Raw genomic sequence first — 16,503 nt, 5'->3', positions numbered from 1 at the left:
TTCTGAGCTCGCGCGGATGACGCTGTAAACACCCTGATACTTCACCGGGAGTTAACGTCGCGGATACGTACCGGCGTCCGCCGATAAATTACAACGTAGATTAGAATAGTTAATGCCAGCCCCGTTCAAGCGTGAGGTTGCCTAGCATAAATCCTGCAATAGCGTTTTGCGCGCCGGTGGAGCAAAATGCGGAGAGTTAAGCGGCGTGAGGCATTACGATCGCAGTCGCATCTCGTGCTACCGATCATACGTCAAAATTAAACCTGAAACGTGCGCATCCGAACCCGGAACGGCGTCCGGGACGGTGCTCGAAACGTATCGCGAGCGTGCGCTCTCACGCGAGAGATATCTTACGTCAGGAATAACAGATTGACCACTTCGAGGCACGGAGGGAATCTAAATAAAAAAAAGAGCGAGAGAAAAAATGGTATTTTTGAAGGGCTGATCCGCGTACGTGAAAAATTATACACATTCGAGAATGGGGATCCGCGAGAATTCCCCCGACACGGATGATTTTTCTCGCCGTGTTTTTCCGTCCCTTCCCGTGCGGGGATGTCCCCTTTGTCGCACGCGAGACGCGATATATCTTCCGCTTCCTGAGTGGCATGCCGAAGTTTCGGCAAACGGCGCCGCTCACTCGTCCTGGATTCAGCCGAAATTGCTGTCCCTCGCCCACCAAATCTTAACCTGGGCCTGCCGACAGTCAATTACCGGCGGGCGCTGAAATCAGGGTAAATGCCGGGTCCGGGAAACCTCCGGGAGGATGGCAGGGAACGGGAGAGGCGACGGCGGTGCCGTGTGACCTCCCGCGCGAAGGACGATGGATGCTTTCCTCAACGGTGGTGGCGGTTTACCAGTTGAAGGCGCCAGGACCAGGACCGGAATTTTCGAACAAAAGAGCGTGGCCCCTGATTTAGTGGCGTGCATAATTTCGTCCTGGTCATAAATTAATATTTCCAACCCTTTTGTCCATTCGTCGGGCTGCCTGCGGCCGCAGCGCAGAAAAGGATCTTGATGAATGAAAATCCTTTTGCGAATTCCAATGGTGCATATATATGCACGTGCCATAATTCTGTGTTGTCCTTCCTTTCCCTTTTTTTTTGTTTTTGTAACAGCATGGCCTTTTGCATATTTGCGACGATTCGTCTTGCGTTTCGCACGGACGTAGTTTGCCACTTGTTGACACGTTGTATGTTATACGTATCAGTAATTATGAAATATTGCAGTTTATTAACTACTTGAGGAATAAATTGAAATACCGGAAAACTTTATATAAACTTTTAATCACGGTATATCTTCCTTGACCTATTCAGAGCACTCGGAAGTGTTACTACAAGTTTCGGTTACAATATGCAAATACAAAGTTTATTACAGCATCAAGGTTGCAAAGGTCTCTATATATAATTTCTTGTTGTGTTTCATCAATTTTCATATTATACAGATGAATGTAAATTTTTGTACATAATTTAACATGAAATGGACATATTTCAGACGTGCTCGAAACATGAGCGAAATGTATGTCATTTTTTGATGGATTATTTTCTTTCCCATCTGTTTTTGTGCTGGACGAGTTTACGTATCATTGTACGTTCATATCGTCATAAATCATAATCGCAACGTCAAAATAAGAAGCATTTTTCATATAGAAATTCTAGCGATAGAAGAGTTTTATCTATGTTAATCCAATAATTAAACTGCTTTAATTGTATTGGCAAATGAGAATTTTTCCAGAATAGCTTATATTATTTCATATTTCATTTTAACAGCAAAAAATACATATATTTTAAATATTCTGCGAATTTTTGTAATTTATTTAACATTATTATAATTAGTATAACAATTTATTAACATGTTTCATATCTCATTGTTACAGATTTTGAGATTCAATTACACTACACTACGGACTGCGGAGAATCGGTAAGATAAGATTTTGTAAAATTATATAATTATATAAAATTCGATTTAAGCACAAAGCGCCGACAAAACAAGATTAACAAACGCACAACGTGAAAAGACAATGTCGCAGCCGCGCGAACGGTCTGAATAAAAAGCTAGGAATCGAAAATTTAAAAATGAAATGTACTGCATCATGGAAACACGATGCATTGCAATATGATATCACGAATGTTGAAATTAAACAACCTACTAACAGCTGCGTTTGTATGCTTCCATTAATTTAACCGATGCTGCTTCCCTTTTTTTTTATTCGAAATAAATGCCATCGTGGACGCGCGCGCGACCTGGTCGCAGTCGCGAAAATTTAAATATACGTCCGCAGGATATACGAAAATGTGTGTTGCTACATGTGCGCGAAGCTTATCCGCGGATTAAGAGTTAAGCTGGAAACGCGCGGAAAAAAAATCGCATCGATCGACTGTCCGGTCGGTGTGGTCGCGCGCGCACGAATTAAACGACTCCGACTTCGTGCGGGCGCAGTCCGGAAAACCTGGCGTTATATTATAATTAATCACGCGAAAATTCTCTCGCGGTTCGGTATTAGCTGTTTTCCGCGATGATTATTATGAAGATATTAATAATATATCGATAATTATACGGGAGCATTACTCGGAATAATAAATACCTCCTGCAAGCCAGGTGCACTCACGCGTTCTGAAGGCACAGCCGCCCCGGTAAAAGTGCAAATGATGAAAATGTAAAGCCTCCATTTCGGAATTTAATATCGCAGAATGCTACGTATTGCGTGTGCGTAAAACGCTACATACTCGTAATTCGAGTGCTATGCACGCGATACAAATGAGAGAAGAATTTGGTCGATCCCGCGAATCATTCCTCGACGGCATTCGTTCGAATCCAACATTTACTGCGGGAGGCACGATTTTCTGAATTCGCGTGCATCTCCTTTTTTTCGGTATGGCGTATTTCACTGGAATTTCGCGCGGCCATTGTAAATAACTATGTCACGACACGAAAAGTTTAGTTTTATACAACCTCGAAAAAATTGGTCGGCATGAAATATCGGCGACGTATAAATGGAATATTCTGCATGTTGTTTGACGCGCTGAAATTGGAAATAATAAAATGTCATAAAAGGTGAGAGAGCACGAGGCCGGAGATGACGTTTGCGAGAACGTTTTCGCGCTTAATCAACGTTAATTCGGACCGGTCCTGCTCGAATTTATGATAACGCGAGTTTCCGAATTAATCCGATCCATAATTGACGCGATAATCAGTGACACGCGTCTGTGACAAAATCTTGGGCTGCAGGTCGTCAAAAATACATGCTGATCAATAATGAGGATGAAAAAATGTCACTTTTGACATTTTGCAAATTGAATTTAACAACATATAAATTAGAGATATCTCTTCAAGAATTAAGTGCATCACCGAAGCGATCACAAATCGTTTTGCGTAAACATAAAACAATCGCGTAATTTACAACAGTAACAGTCGGCGCAATTAAACACGACGAGATTTGTCGCGATTCTTCCGCGATGCGACGGGAGGAGGACGTCGCGAAATTATTTGCAAATTTTACGAACAGCCGGAGGACGAGACAAACTCGTTTAACCGACATTACGATCCTCTCTACGTGCAGGCCGGCTAGTTGCGCGGTCGACTAAATCCACATCATGAAAATATTACACGACGTCTGATCCATATTTGCATAACGCGCCCATCGACACGTTAGTCCCGAGGATCAACAATTATCATATTAAGCGGCCGGAAAACACGTCACGCCCTTCGTTATTCGTGTAATCCACGTCGTAGGAGCTCTCCCAGCGAAATATTTCACCGTTATACCACTATCTTTCATGATAAAATAAATTTATCGTCTCGTGTGCGATAAAAAAGATTATACTTGTTGCAAGATTGTTATACAAGGCACTTTCTGTCGAAAAGAGTGCCGAAAAGGTATTTGAAATTCCACGGAGGGTTCTGCTCGTGCACTCGAGATTTCTTCTCTCAAATTTTTCCAAAAGTCCCGGTTAGCGAAGTGTCCATTTCCTCCCCCGTCTCTTCTCGCCCCTTTTCTCGTAATGCCGGGGTCGCACTTAGCACGAGCCGTAACCCCCGTCACCCTGTCGTGGAAATTTGTCAGGCGAGGGAATGTCAGAGGCCGAGCCACTGAAATTTTTTTAATTTCTTGCGAGGGGGCAAGATACGCGCGCGAGAGTTCATTTGTCCCGCGACAATTACGTCGCGAGAGCAAGGCGCGGTCGCGACGTGAGAAAGAAGAGGGCGGCGGAGTGCTGCTAAATGTGAAGCAGCTTCCTGGAGCACGGCGAGGTCTCTCAGCGTTAACTTTATCCCAGTGTTGTGGCGAACATCTCCCCTCAGATTAACTCGCGGTGCGCGCATTAATCCGCAAGTGCAAGTTACCGAGTTAGTGCCGCCGAAAGTTATTCACGCTTCATAATTTATCCGCCATAAGTAATCCCCCGATTCTCCGACGCAGACTTTACAATTAGATTCCTGTATCTGCAATTAACACGAGCGGCAGACACCCGCGCGTGAGGTAGACGCGAGCGAGACTTCATTAGCGTACGTAATCAGAAGCTACTTACGGCGACGGAGTTCCGCGTTGCACTTTACCACGGTTGTTATTTCGTTCGGCGTGCCGTCGGTTATACTCTCGCGATGGAACGTGTCGGAGGGCCTGATACGCGCAGCAGCCTCCCGTTCTCGCGATTGTCGAGGCCCATTTACATCGCAGAGAAGATGGGCTCGCGCGATTGTTGAAGCGCCGCAACGAACGTGCGCGACAACGAATGCCCGAGACTCGTTGACGGTAATTCATTTCCGGCACCCGTCAACCCTGCCTATCTGGGGCTGTACACTACGCATCGACTTCGTTCCCGTGCTCTACACCCGGTTTCCAGCCTGGTTTCCGATCACCTTCTCACGCAGTCAGTAGTAGCGCCCTGCCACTGGTCAGACACCGTCGACTAGCACGGTCCGGCTCCGGCATCACCGTTCCGCACCGTTCATCCCTCACGTACTATTCCGTGTGTAACGATCTCGGAAAGTGCTCTATAATTCACAGATTGACATTTGATTTCTGCAATAACTTCAGAGCTCGACCTTTTCGTGAGAAAAATTTAGAAATTTGGAGAATTTGAGATACTTTTTCCAGGATTATCAACTTTCCGCTGGATATCGATATGTATGATAAAATTAAAATTAAAATTAATGGTTAAAGTCAAAGATTTACACTCGCCCCTGTTAATAAAAATTGAATATCAACGAAAGTGGCGGATGCATGTACGAATCATAATTATTAAACAAATTAATGTCGCGACGCGCGAAAAACGCGTTACTCGAGGATGCAACGTTGTATGGCTGACACGAATGTTGATTACACCGGAAGCGTTTGTTCATTCATGGCTGGCGCGAGTTTCCGTTTTCCTCGACTCTTCCGCGAAAGAAGTTGAACTACCTCGTTGTCCCCGTGGCGGATCGTCGATTTTCCACCGAGAGGAATTCCGGGACCGTGAATATCGATTGCGCGCGCGACTATCGCGTGAAAAATGAAATTTATAACGAGGGAATGCCCTTCAGGGGCCTCCCGTCAGTGTTTTTAGAAGTTCTCCGATATCAAGCACTTGATCTCGGGGAAACTCCTTTAGCTAACTCGATATGTTGTCACGTACGAACGTAATTATCGAACAAACTTAAGTCGTTGTATTAACTTGAGCCATTCAAGGGCTGGCAACTGCTAATGGGAATGTCGTTAACATCGCACTCGTCTACCCATAAATTCGTAAAAACTTTCGCAAACGGTAATACGATCGCGCGTGAAGGCAAGCGCGATGTAGTACATTCAAGAGCACCCACCTTGCGCGAGACGATAAAATTGCTAAATTACTACGAGCTAATGGTCCTGTGGACGGACACATCAGGAAGTAACCGTAGAAAAGACGCTTTGTCCGGAAAGTACCGAGATTGCTACATCAGCCGGCGTAGTGCAGTGATTTTCGGGAGAAGATGCCAGCTTTCCGTTTCTCCGTCAAACCAGTCGCGACAATGTTTCAGTAAAAACAATAAAAAAAAGAGAGAATGGAAAAGCGCGTTGACGTTCCTCGCCGGTAGTGGCGGCGATGCTGATAAAAACTGTGTGCAGTTTACGCAGGCATTACGGATAATCTCTACTCGCGAGACAAGAACCCGACGCGACGCGGGGGCGGCCGTTTATCGTCACGCGTAAAACCGCGATGCATCACGTCGAACCGACGCGTATACATCCTTCGCGGTCTGCGCACACACTTGGCACCCTTCGCCGTCGTATATCGTGCCAAGTTTCGCGCGGCCAGGTAAACACGAATGAATCATCGCGCCGCGCGCGCGTAACTATGCACGTAGATCGACGCGGTGGCTAAACGCCCGGAGGGTGCTCGCCCCTTTTTTCCCCGTTGACGTTCCGGACGCGTTCGCGCGCGACCGAATCGAATTTCCGCGAGCCACAGCCAGGGGAAGAGGCAGGGTAGCGCGCGAGAGATTTGCGAGGGCGCGAGAACCCGAACCGCCCCTTTATATACGAGCCGCGCCTCACGGCAGGAAATTCGTCCCCGGGCGAAAGGGAGCATTTAACGAAAGGATTGGCGCCACGTTTTTATTCGTTTCCACGACGACGGTGCAATCGGCCGCGTTAAGAGCCGGCGGCAACCTCCCTCGCGAGGTCTGAAAGTGGCGCGGCGCTTTCTGCGGCACGTACGTGTCTTAAAATAGCGCTCTTTCGTGCGGCCCAATGTAAAGAAACTTTAAATTCAACTCGTCGATCCCGGGAATGCCGGGGGATGGTTCCTTTGCTGGTGTTTGCAATATGCGCCGGGAAAACGGGCGCCTTGCACTCGGCGGGATTTGTGCTTACGACGAATTTGACAAGTGGCACGGGAAATTGCACGACACGCCGAACGCAACGAGGTTTCGCGTTTAAACGCGAATAACGTTACGTTCTGCAACGATAACGAGATCAACCACGACCGTCTCGAGTCTCGAGAGCGACGGGGAGGTAATAACTAGCCGCGCGTTATTCGCGAGGACGAGAATCGGAGTCTGCTAGCGCGTTACGGGGAGATGAATGGATGGACGACGGATGTGCGATGTATGATAATCGCGCGAGCTAAATTTGCTCCGTGGTCCTGTGCTCTCCATTTCGGCGCCGCCGAAATAAGCGACTCATTTACCGATCGCCCAGCCATTACCTCCTACACAAAACCCGCATGGACCGGCACTTGAACGTTCCGTTCGATTTAGCGGCGGATACCCAGCCCCGAAGGGATCGGAGTTGGGTAACTGGCGCCGTGCTACGTATACCTATGCCCTTCGCGGCGTTACGCGGGGAACAACGAAACGAAATTGATCGGACTTTACTGCAGTCGTAACCTCCTTACAACTCTATTGAGCATGGCCACGCGGGGGGTTCTTTCCGTCGTAAATTTCTGCCGTCGACGTGACTCTCTCCCCTTTACCCCGTCCTCACCCTGCGGCTCTCTCTAAACTCTAAGCAATACGCAGCCGTTTCTGTTTTAGAACGGAATGCACGCTCCACGGGAATTTGCGACCTCGTCAGGCTGCCAGACGCATCAACGTTAGATGGGGGTTTCCGGGTTTCTCTCGCGGTTCCACCGCGATACATCGCGGAATACGCGACGTCGTAATGACTTCGACACACGGTTCGCCCGGATGCACCTACCGCATTTGTAGTTCTCCGAGCGGGGGTTCGAACGGGCCCGGCCACCGATTCCGAATACCGAGTAGTGCGGCTGATAAAACACTTTTGCGGATTCCGCGCAAAATGTATTCGTTTCCCTCTCCGTGGCGCGAGATAACTCTCGACTCGATAGCACGGTCGAGTTTCAAATTAATTATGGGAAATAATACGGGCGCATGTTCGCCGAAACTATTTATAAGTCGAGCTTCATCCGGATGGCTCATCCAGGCAACTCTGATAGAGTTTCCGGTGGACGAACTGGAAAATTCGCGGACACCTGTGCCTCGAAACGCAAATATTCGGGAGATTTCACTGTTCTCAATTTTTCGCGAAAAATTGTAGTCTGATCAACGACGAAGATGTGAAAACAATTTCCGAGCTCCGGCAGATCGGATCGAGGCGGATTATTAGAAAGAAAAGAAGCAACACGTTACTCCGGCTACTTCGCATGAGCGAGCAGTGAAATACGGTATTATTTACAAGACGGAGACCGGTTTCATCTCGCGGTTAACTATTTTCGAGGTACAATCCAATTTTTCCCAGGGGCGTGTCCGAAACGGCGTCCGAAACGCCGGTTCGCCGTTGCATAACGTAGTGCAATTACTTTAAACGATTTGGCGAGCGGAGTAAGCAGCGGAGCGAGTAAGAGAGAAGAAAGAGAGAAAGGGATATCCCAGCGAGGTTGTACGTGCCAGGGCGAGTACGAACGAACTATTAAACGGCGTCTACGCTCGGGGTGGATCGCGCGCGCGAATTAGCTCACCCCCGCCGGATAAATTTCGTGCCGCCGGCGGTACAGCAACGGCACCGTGCCCCAAAGCCTTCCCCCGAGCTTCCAAGTGTCGTCGTTTGCGCGATAAAATCTGAAAAAGTCATGCGGAACCCCATCGGCCATGGCGCACGGTGGTTTTCGTTGTACAACTCCTAACTGCGACGGGGGTGTTTCGGGGGTGCACTAACAGCGGCTTATCGCTCTCGCTGCTCTCGTCGGTCGTTAGTTTTTCGGCCGGATCCGCTAATCGCGACTTGCGCGACGTAGGGAGATCCCGGGATTACGATCCGAGTAAATCGGATTTCGGCGAGCGCGACGTCGGCCGCGCGCGTACGCGTTCCTCTTAAGCAGTCGCGATTCCATGAAATATCCAAGGGTACATATCACGGCAGAACGATCCGGAATTGATGGGGATTTGATGATACGACGGATTAGAGTATATTTCGGGCTGCGCGTCCGGGAGGCTCGACATAATCGGTCATCCGGGTGATCTGTACTGAAAAGATCTCACGTTATTGGACGCTGGTACGCGGCGCCGGCGGTGTAACGCGTTACTCGGAAAATTGAATGACCCGGCGAAGGCGCGTTACATTTGTTCACTTTAACGTTATCAATTTGGAAATTCATTTGGTGTCACAATAGTCGTCGGTGAAAGCCGATAATAGTTCATGCTGAAATTTCACACACGACGCTGTCATAACACCCTCTCGCCGATACCGTGTTAACATTTCGATTCGGATACGCAAATCACGCGATTAGAGCGACGACCGTAGGATCGATCCCGGGATCGATTCCGGGTTGAGTATTGCCGAATCGGATTTTCCAATTTTCGTGGGTACGACCGGCAAAAGCAGTCGGGCACGGGATGACGGCCAGGGGTGAGGAAGGGTAGCTATGTGCGAATGTCATCAACGCGCCGATCGGTGGACCATACAAAATGGAAAAATTGCGGGCGCGGGAAAAGCACTTCCGCTTCTGTACCTTTTTATGCGATAACTGTGCGTCATCTACAGCCACCGGGCAGGAATTTCCGCGGATAGACGATTTTGCGTGAGCGATAACGGTCCTGCAATAACAGGGCGAAACAGGGTACGCGAGATGATGGGCTAATGTTGTGTTAAAATTTCGGCTATACTGCACCGCTGATCGATACCGCATCGCACTTTAGTCCTCGAACGAGAGTAACCGCCGAAAACGAACATTGGCTATTACAAGAGTGCTTTGTGTATTGCAAATTGTCACGAAAAACCTTGTCGTCGTGCAGATTCTTTGAATGTTGTTGTTGTCGAAGAAAGTTCATATCAAAACTGAAGCATGAGAATCATGTACATATGTTTATCACTCGTAATTCATTATTTCCTTGACATTTCTCATAAAGAACAATTAATTTCGAATCACTCGAAGAATCCGTAAACGAGCCGGCAGTACGGCAAGCATGATAATGCCGGTATTTGTCAGAAGTGACTCTCGTGACACTCGATATATCGAGTAGACCGTTCCCGGAGGACACCCTCCGTGCGAGAAAAGATGTCGTCATCGCTTCGCGGCGCACATAAAACAAATATGGAATAATGTCGCGATACCCCCGGAGGTCTAGCGATTCAGCGACGAGCTCTCGTCGCAGTGGTGCGCGAAATTACGAACCGCTCGAGAAGAAATACGTCCGCGGGACGGCTACACGCCGGGCCGCTTAAGTGGTAACCGGCACTCGGTGGCGGACATCATGGGGCGCGTCTCTCGCACCCCCACGGGGAAACGCCGGCAGTTGCCGACGCGGTTGCCGTAAATAAAGCTGCATCGCTCGCAATATCCGCGCATACAGATCACCAGCCGCCGACTAATGCGCCGCCTCGTTAGATATAAGCCGAGTCGTTTGCAGATTACCGCTCTCTTTGTTGGAGCGCAGCTTCGTGAGAAAAGACGACGCCGCCGGAGGCGGGGGAGGGAGATGGGGCGAAGAACCAGGAGGGAAAAAAGGCGGAGAGGGTGAGAAAGAAAGGCGGTAGGAAACGGTAGATCCTACCGACGGAAGGGAACACTCTCCGTTAAGCTAAGTCCACATCCTTCACCGCGGCAATAAAGACGACATGCGCGCGTAACGGCCGCGGCTCCTGCCGCGCCTCGATGAACGCTCCTTTACGCGTCCACATTCTGCAGGGCGAATGATCATTCTTCCGGAGATTCCGAGCTTGGAATTTTTTCGACGAGGAAACTCGCGGGAGCATCCTGAACCGAGGATAAAGAGAATTAAGAAGAGAGAAGAAGAATGTGCCATCCCCACGCAAGTTCGACGTTTCTTGCAACGTTTCGTGTGTTTTCCGAGGAAACTGTCGGTCATTTTTAATCGGAGTTATTTCGCGAAGTAATTGTGCTGCAACACATTGATGTTGGCAATTTTTACGAGCTTCCGGCAGGTTCGCCATTACGCGGTATGATTACTTGCTTAGATCTTCGCACGTAATCCGGAGATTCCTGGCCGCACGCGCATCTCGAGCCATGGGTTCTATACGTCTGCCGCTCACAATATCGTAATTTTCTAGACGATTCGATGGGTACCTCATACATTGTGCCTCATATCCAGTATCTATCACGCAACACATGTACACGCGACAGCCGCTCCATATACTTGCGCGCGCGATATATTATAGCGGTATACTGTAGCTATCTGAGAAATTTACGCAGAAATTTCTAGCTGATGCTGTCTCTTTGAAGTACTTGGACTTGAAGTTGCTTGAACTAAACACCGGCACGACCGCGCCGCGAGTACGCAACGGAACATGAAGCTGAAGTTTTAACTTTTTCATTCCTTTCAAGAAAGTGTCCGACGGGCGCTTTTACTTGAATTTAAGACTGCCGCTTGAGAAGGAAAATATTTTTCTCCACGTCTCGGCGTTGCCATCTATTAGCTGCTTTTTTTTAAAGTATAATAAAGGTATAAAGATATAAGTAAACGTATTTTTCTTGGACATCTTTATTGCGCGTCTGGTCTCCTCTTACTTCTTTTTTAATCACAATTAATTAGTCTTAATATTTCACTCTTTGAGAAAAGGACGTGAATCTTTCCTACGGGACACTCGATTTCGTGTTCGACAGCCTCACATGTCGGTAATATCGAGTTTACTGCGCATGAATAATACGAGCGACCAAAGTCCCCGCTTGATTAAAGTCTGATGCTCTCTTCGGCAATCTGTTGGAGTTACGGCTTCGATATAAACGTCTAGAAAGTGCAGTTCTGTGTCGCGCCGTCAAGTAACTATTAATTGACGAGTATACGTGCTATGAATTTTCGACGGAGTTTTAACGTGACACAAATTCGATATCGGAGGAATCGGGAGAGACGAGGCGTCTGAGTGACTCGATATTTGCTTCAGCGACATTACCGATCTTCCGAGATTCCGACAGATTTCGGCAACTTGTCAATATCGTCGCGCCACTCAAAATTCCTCGAGTCTTCGATCAGTTCGTATGTTCATCATGTCTCCCGTGTCATCTTGATTCCTGAAATCTCTCGATTTTTCCTTCATCTTTACTCGTTTATCCTTACCAGCTTCTCTCTATCAGGTTCCTTATGACGCTCCAATCTTCCCATTCGCGAGAAACAATCTCGGTCCTCGAGATCAAAGTTCTCTAAGGCCTACCTACACACGACGGGCCAACTCGTCCCTTATCCCCGTTACTGTTTCGCCAAATCACCGACAAAGCCGTTACCCGCCACGGTTTCAGCAGCAGCAACAGTAGCAGCAGCAGCAACGGATATCGGTCGCCGAACAAACGACGGAGGCCTCGCGAGACCACAAGGCTGCAGGTATCTGAATATATATCCGTTGCGTATGGCTCGGGTGTATATAGAACCGTACATTTGCTCGCTCGCTCGCTCTCCCGGACTTTCCTAACAAAGCCCCGGAGCTCCTTCCATCCCAGCTACGTGAGCAAAGCCGATATTTGGGATTTCCGTTCTGTTCCGTTCACTTGCTCAGACCCTCCCGCCATCCTCCCGCATCCCGTACCTTCTGTCCCGTTCTTCGAAGCTCGTTCTCCGCCCGCGGTTAGTTGCTGGACTCATCACCGCTTCGGGCTTGAATCCTGCAGAACGAGATGAGACGCAACGGAGGAGAAAGAGCAGGATGGACAGACGGAACACGCAGATACTCGGTGTCAGGACGCAGGATGCAGACACGCTGCATTCGCTAGCGAGCTGCTCTCGCCAGCCGGACGGCCGCGGGCGATATTAAGCGAGGAACTTGGGCCGAATTTATGCTAGCACGCGTACTTGATGGCCTCATTACATCACATCGGCCCGTGCGCGTACACGGCGCGGCGCGGCTGCCGGAAACACCGCAAACTGCGTTCTGATTACATCGCCGGATAACGCAACGGACCTGCCTGCGCGTTTCGCGGCTGAACGCTTCTATCATTGACGGTGGCGAACAGGAAGAGCTAGAGAGAGACGGGGCAGACGGATTTGAACATCGGCTACAAATGATTTGGAAATTACGACCCTCACCGAGAGGTGAGAAAGAGAGAGAGAGAGAGAGACGCGGAGGGAGAGCATGATTCAACCCCCACCGGAATTCCCCTCCCGGTCGTTACGCCAGGATTTTCGGTCCCGATTACATCGCGGCGTTTCCAACTCGGAGCTCGCTTGCTCGCTCGGTCGCTCGCTTGTTCGCTCGTTCCGGTGGAACTTTGTTCCCCTACTGCGTTACGACCGGTGATGAATCAAAAATGAACAGGCGACGTAAGTCTCGACACCCGCGGGCGATATCGACCGAAAACTTCGCCGGCGAATTTACGCTCGCATACTTGATGGCGCCTTTACATCATCAGGCAAACCGCCGCCCGGCCGGCGACAAAGTTGCACGCCGCCCGACCGGCTTTAACGTTAATGATGCGCAATCACGTCCCGGGCACGCGTTCAACCCGAAAGCGTTTGTGTACAGCGTTTATGTTGTGTAACGTGTAACTAGAGTTACTTGCAGCGTAAAGATATGCTTGTATGTTCAATTTAACGACTCGCTATTGCGTCGATACCGACGTTGACATTTCACCCCCTCGTCTTACTCTTGACAATTAAGCGGCCGCGTTTTATCGTGGAGTACGATTGTATCAAGTGCACCCCCTCGTTCGCGCGTCTCCCGATTCACCGGGAATTTATCGACTCGTCACATCGTCGCATGGGCGAACTCCCGAAACGGATTGAACGCGAGAACAGTAGAACGCGGCGGGGCAGAAATGGAGATCTACAGGGTGCCGGTGTACATCTGTACATCCCCGCATCATTCCCTTCCCGTGATGGCCGACTGCCACCCCACGGCGCGAAATTAAGCACGAACTTCGCCGATGAATTTACGTCCGCACACAGTTTGATGGCGTCATTATGTCACGGCGCGACAGCGCGGACGAGGTCGTAGAAACAACCTGACAAATTACGCATCCCCCTGTTACGTAGCCCGGCGGCGTTACTCGTCACGAGGATGGATCGTAACGGTCAGGCCCGCTTCCCCGGGGATCCGATACTTCGTGACGTTTTAGATCATTCTTTCCCGGCGAATGCTGTAAAAATTTAGTTGGGCGCAATGTTGACCGCGACATTATTTCAGTTTGGAGTGACGCGTCGAGCTCTTCCCGCCGAAACTGAATTTGGGGAAATTCGCGAACATTCAGCGAGATGGATGAATAGCTGGATGGATGGATGGATAGCTTTTTCTTTTTCTTTTTTTCGGAGGTTGAATGGATGTGTGCTATAATTAACATAGAGGGAGTCAGATGAATCAGATGTTACTCTCTATGTGGGTGAATCTTAAACTTGGCTGGGGCAATTTAATATTTCACGAAATTAAAACGCGCGGGACATGCGCCAAGCGTCAAGATAACGCAACGTGAATTTTCGGAATGTCTGAGAAAGATAAATTAGTCCACAGGACAGCCCGCACATCACGCGTTCTCCAGGATAACTCACGTTGCAACTCGCAATAGGACACACGGCAACGGCACAGAGGCGCAAACATTCCAATATTCCGCTGGAGAACTCTCGAGCACGCTCTTCCTCCCATAAGAATAGTCGCCCTAGAGTAAAAAACAAGTCATGGCGTGTTGTGTGCCCGGCTTTCAAGCGTTCCACTTGTTAAACTCGTTATTCCACGCTGTTTTCGACCTGGCACAGCGGGAATTTTTCACGGAAAAGTAATCTCGTTTGCTCCATAAGAACGTGGAGATACGCGTGCTCTAAATATTGCATGTTCGACTCGGAACCGGCAAAGCGCGGAGTATTCCCTTTCGCGAGTTATGATAAAATCCTGCGCGCGGAATACCTAGTCATAAATTCTGATGCTTTATTTATGTAGAAAATATTGGAAGGGATGAGCGTACGCGCGCGCGGGGGACGCATCTGTGCACCTTGATAATTAAAAAGTACCCATGAAACATTACGAGACCCGCACCGGAGAGGATCATCCTCATCATAGCTAATCCGCTTTAACGTGCTAGAAAATTAAAGCTGCGTTTCGGGGCAAAGCTTTGAACTAGTTTCGCGTTAAAACTTTGTAATCCCGCATCGTGTAATGAAGTATATACGTTTAGCCGATGCGCGCGCGGACGTGCGCGCATTAAACGCTGTAATCGCGCGATTTCACATTACACATCCCGCACGCGCATATCTGTGCGTAAGCCGTGCGGAAAACCGAAACGGTCAACTCGTCTCCCCCGCTACCCCGACTAATTAATACTGCTCTCGCGATCGGACGATTTGAATCCTCGTACGTCTCGAATAATCCACGCGCGCGCGCAGAGATCTTCAGGCGCAACGGCCGAATCTCCTTCACGGGCTAATTCCGGCGGGCGCGAACGGAAACGGAATACCGTGATTGCGTATCGTATATCTAATCGTCTCTAATAGTATAAACTGCTTTCACAGTTAGCCCGGGTTAAGCGGCCCACGGTGTACGCTCACGGTGTAGTTGATGGCATCATTATATCATGGTACAACAACAACAACGACCAGATCATACGGGCGATCTCGACATGGTGCGGCTCTATTACACGTCCGTGTACGCACTTTCGGTAATACCAGCGCGAAACGAAATTTGATAGCCGGATTATCTCTCGCCGGCGGAAGCTGGACATTACACGTCATCTCGATAAGTCGTGCGCGTGTATATTACACCGCGGTTACACCGGGCTTGATACCGTCACAATTGACGAGACACGCGAGAAACATTTTTCTCTTAACGAGCGACATGTGCGCCGCTGCGTCACACACCCCATGGACGTTTCGCGTGACGAAAAACCCGGACTGACGAAAGCTCGATGAGAGAGAAAAAAAGAATCGTCTCGGAAAATCTCGCCCTGATTGCGCCGACCGAGTAATAGCGTTGTTACTTGCAAAGTACGTTTTCTCACAAACCGAAAATTGCATTCATTATCAAGTTTATTTTACACAGCACCTTTCTTTTTTTATGCGCCGACCAAAGTTCGTCCAACTTTCCAGTGGGTTTCGAAAGTTTTAACAATCGTATTACGCTGCCTCCGCGATGATTAATAAAAAGATTGAGCTATGCAGAGCAGGAAGAGAAAGAGGAAAAGGACGTGTGTGAGGAAAAGCGGATTCTGCCAAAGTTATGCGTCAGCGAACTAATGACATGACGTCGAATTTGAGGCGGAATCACAAAGTGAAATAACCGAGGAATTGCATTTCCATAAATACATTAGTAATTTTCTCTGGAAAATGGTGTCAACGTTTTTTCCCTGCTAGAGGCGGGCAAACACCATTTTCACCAAAAATTTTCAACGATATTCCGGTTTTCCTTTATCCCGCCCGATTGAACGCCAAATTTCTGTCCCATCGGAGTGCGCAACGTACTTTCCCTTGTAAACGAGGCCGAATAAAACGCGGAAATGCGGCGGTTTACAGCTACCGGGCGATTCGGCGAGCTTTCAATTGCTACCCCGCAGATGAAATTAAGCTCAAACTTCCGGCAAATGTACGCCCGTATGCATACGAGCGACACCGCGCCGTATACCAACGTACGAGCAGGCGCATATTGCAGGAGGAGCCTCGCCG

At 48.9% G+C, this 16,503-nt stretch overlaps 1 protein-coding gene across 1 annotated transcript in view; it reads left to right on the top strand.

Moving 5' to 3' along the window:
• LOC105276444 (neuroligin-4, X-linked) overlaps window positions 1-16,503 on the top strand; it is a 161,856-nt gene that overhangs the window by 60,307 nt on the left and 85,046 nt on the right. Inside the window, exon 2 of the mRNA XM_011334050.2 lies at window positions 1,874-1,917. The gene's annotated coding sequence lies outside the window, so the exon portion shown is untranslated. The remainder of the gene's footprint in view (window positions 1-1,873; window positions 1,918-16,503) is intronic.

The sequence above is a fragment of the Ooceraea biroi genome, chromosome 6 (genome assembly GCF_003672135.1).
Source record: "Ooceraea biroi isolate clonal line C1 chromosome 6, Obir_v5.4, whole genome shotgun sequence".
NCBI lineage: Eukaryota > Metazoa > Arthropoda > Insecta > Hymenoptera > Formicidae > Ooceraea > Ooceraea biroi.
This window is presented reverse-complemented; position numbering and strand designations above follow the sequence as displayed.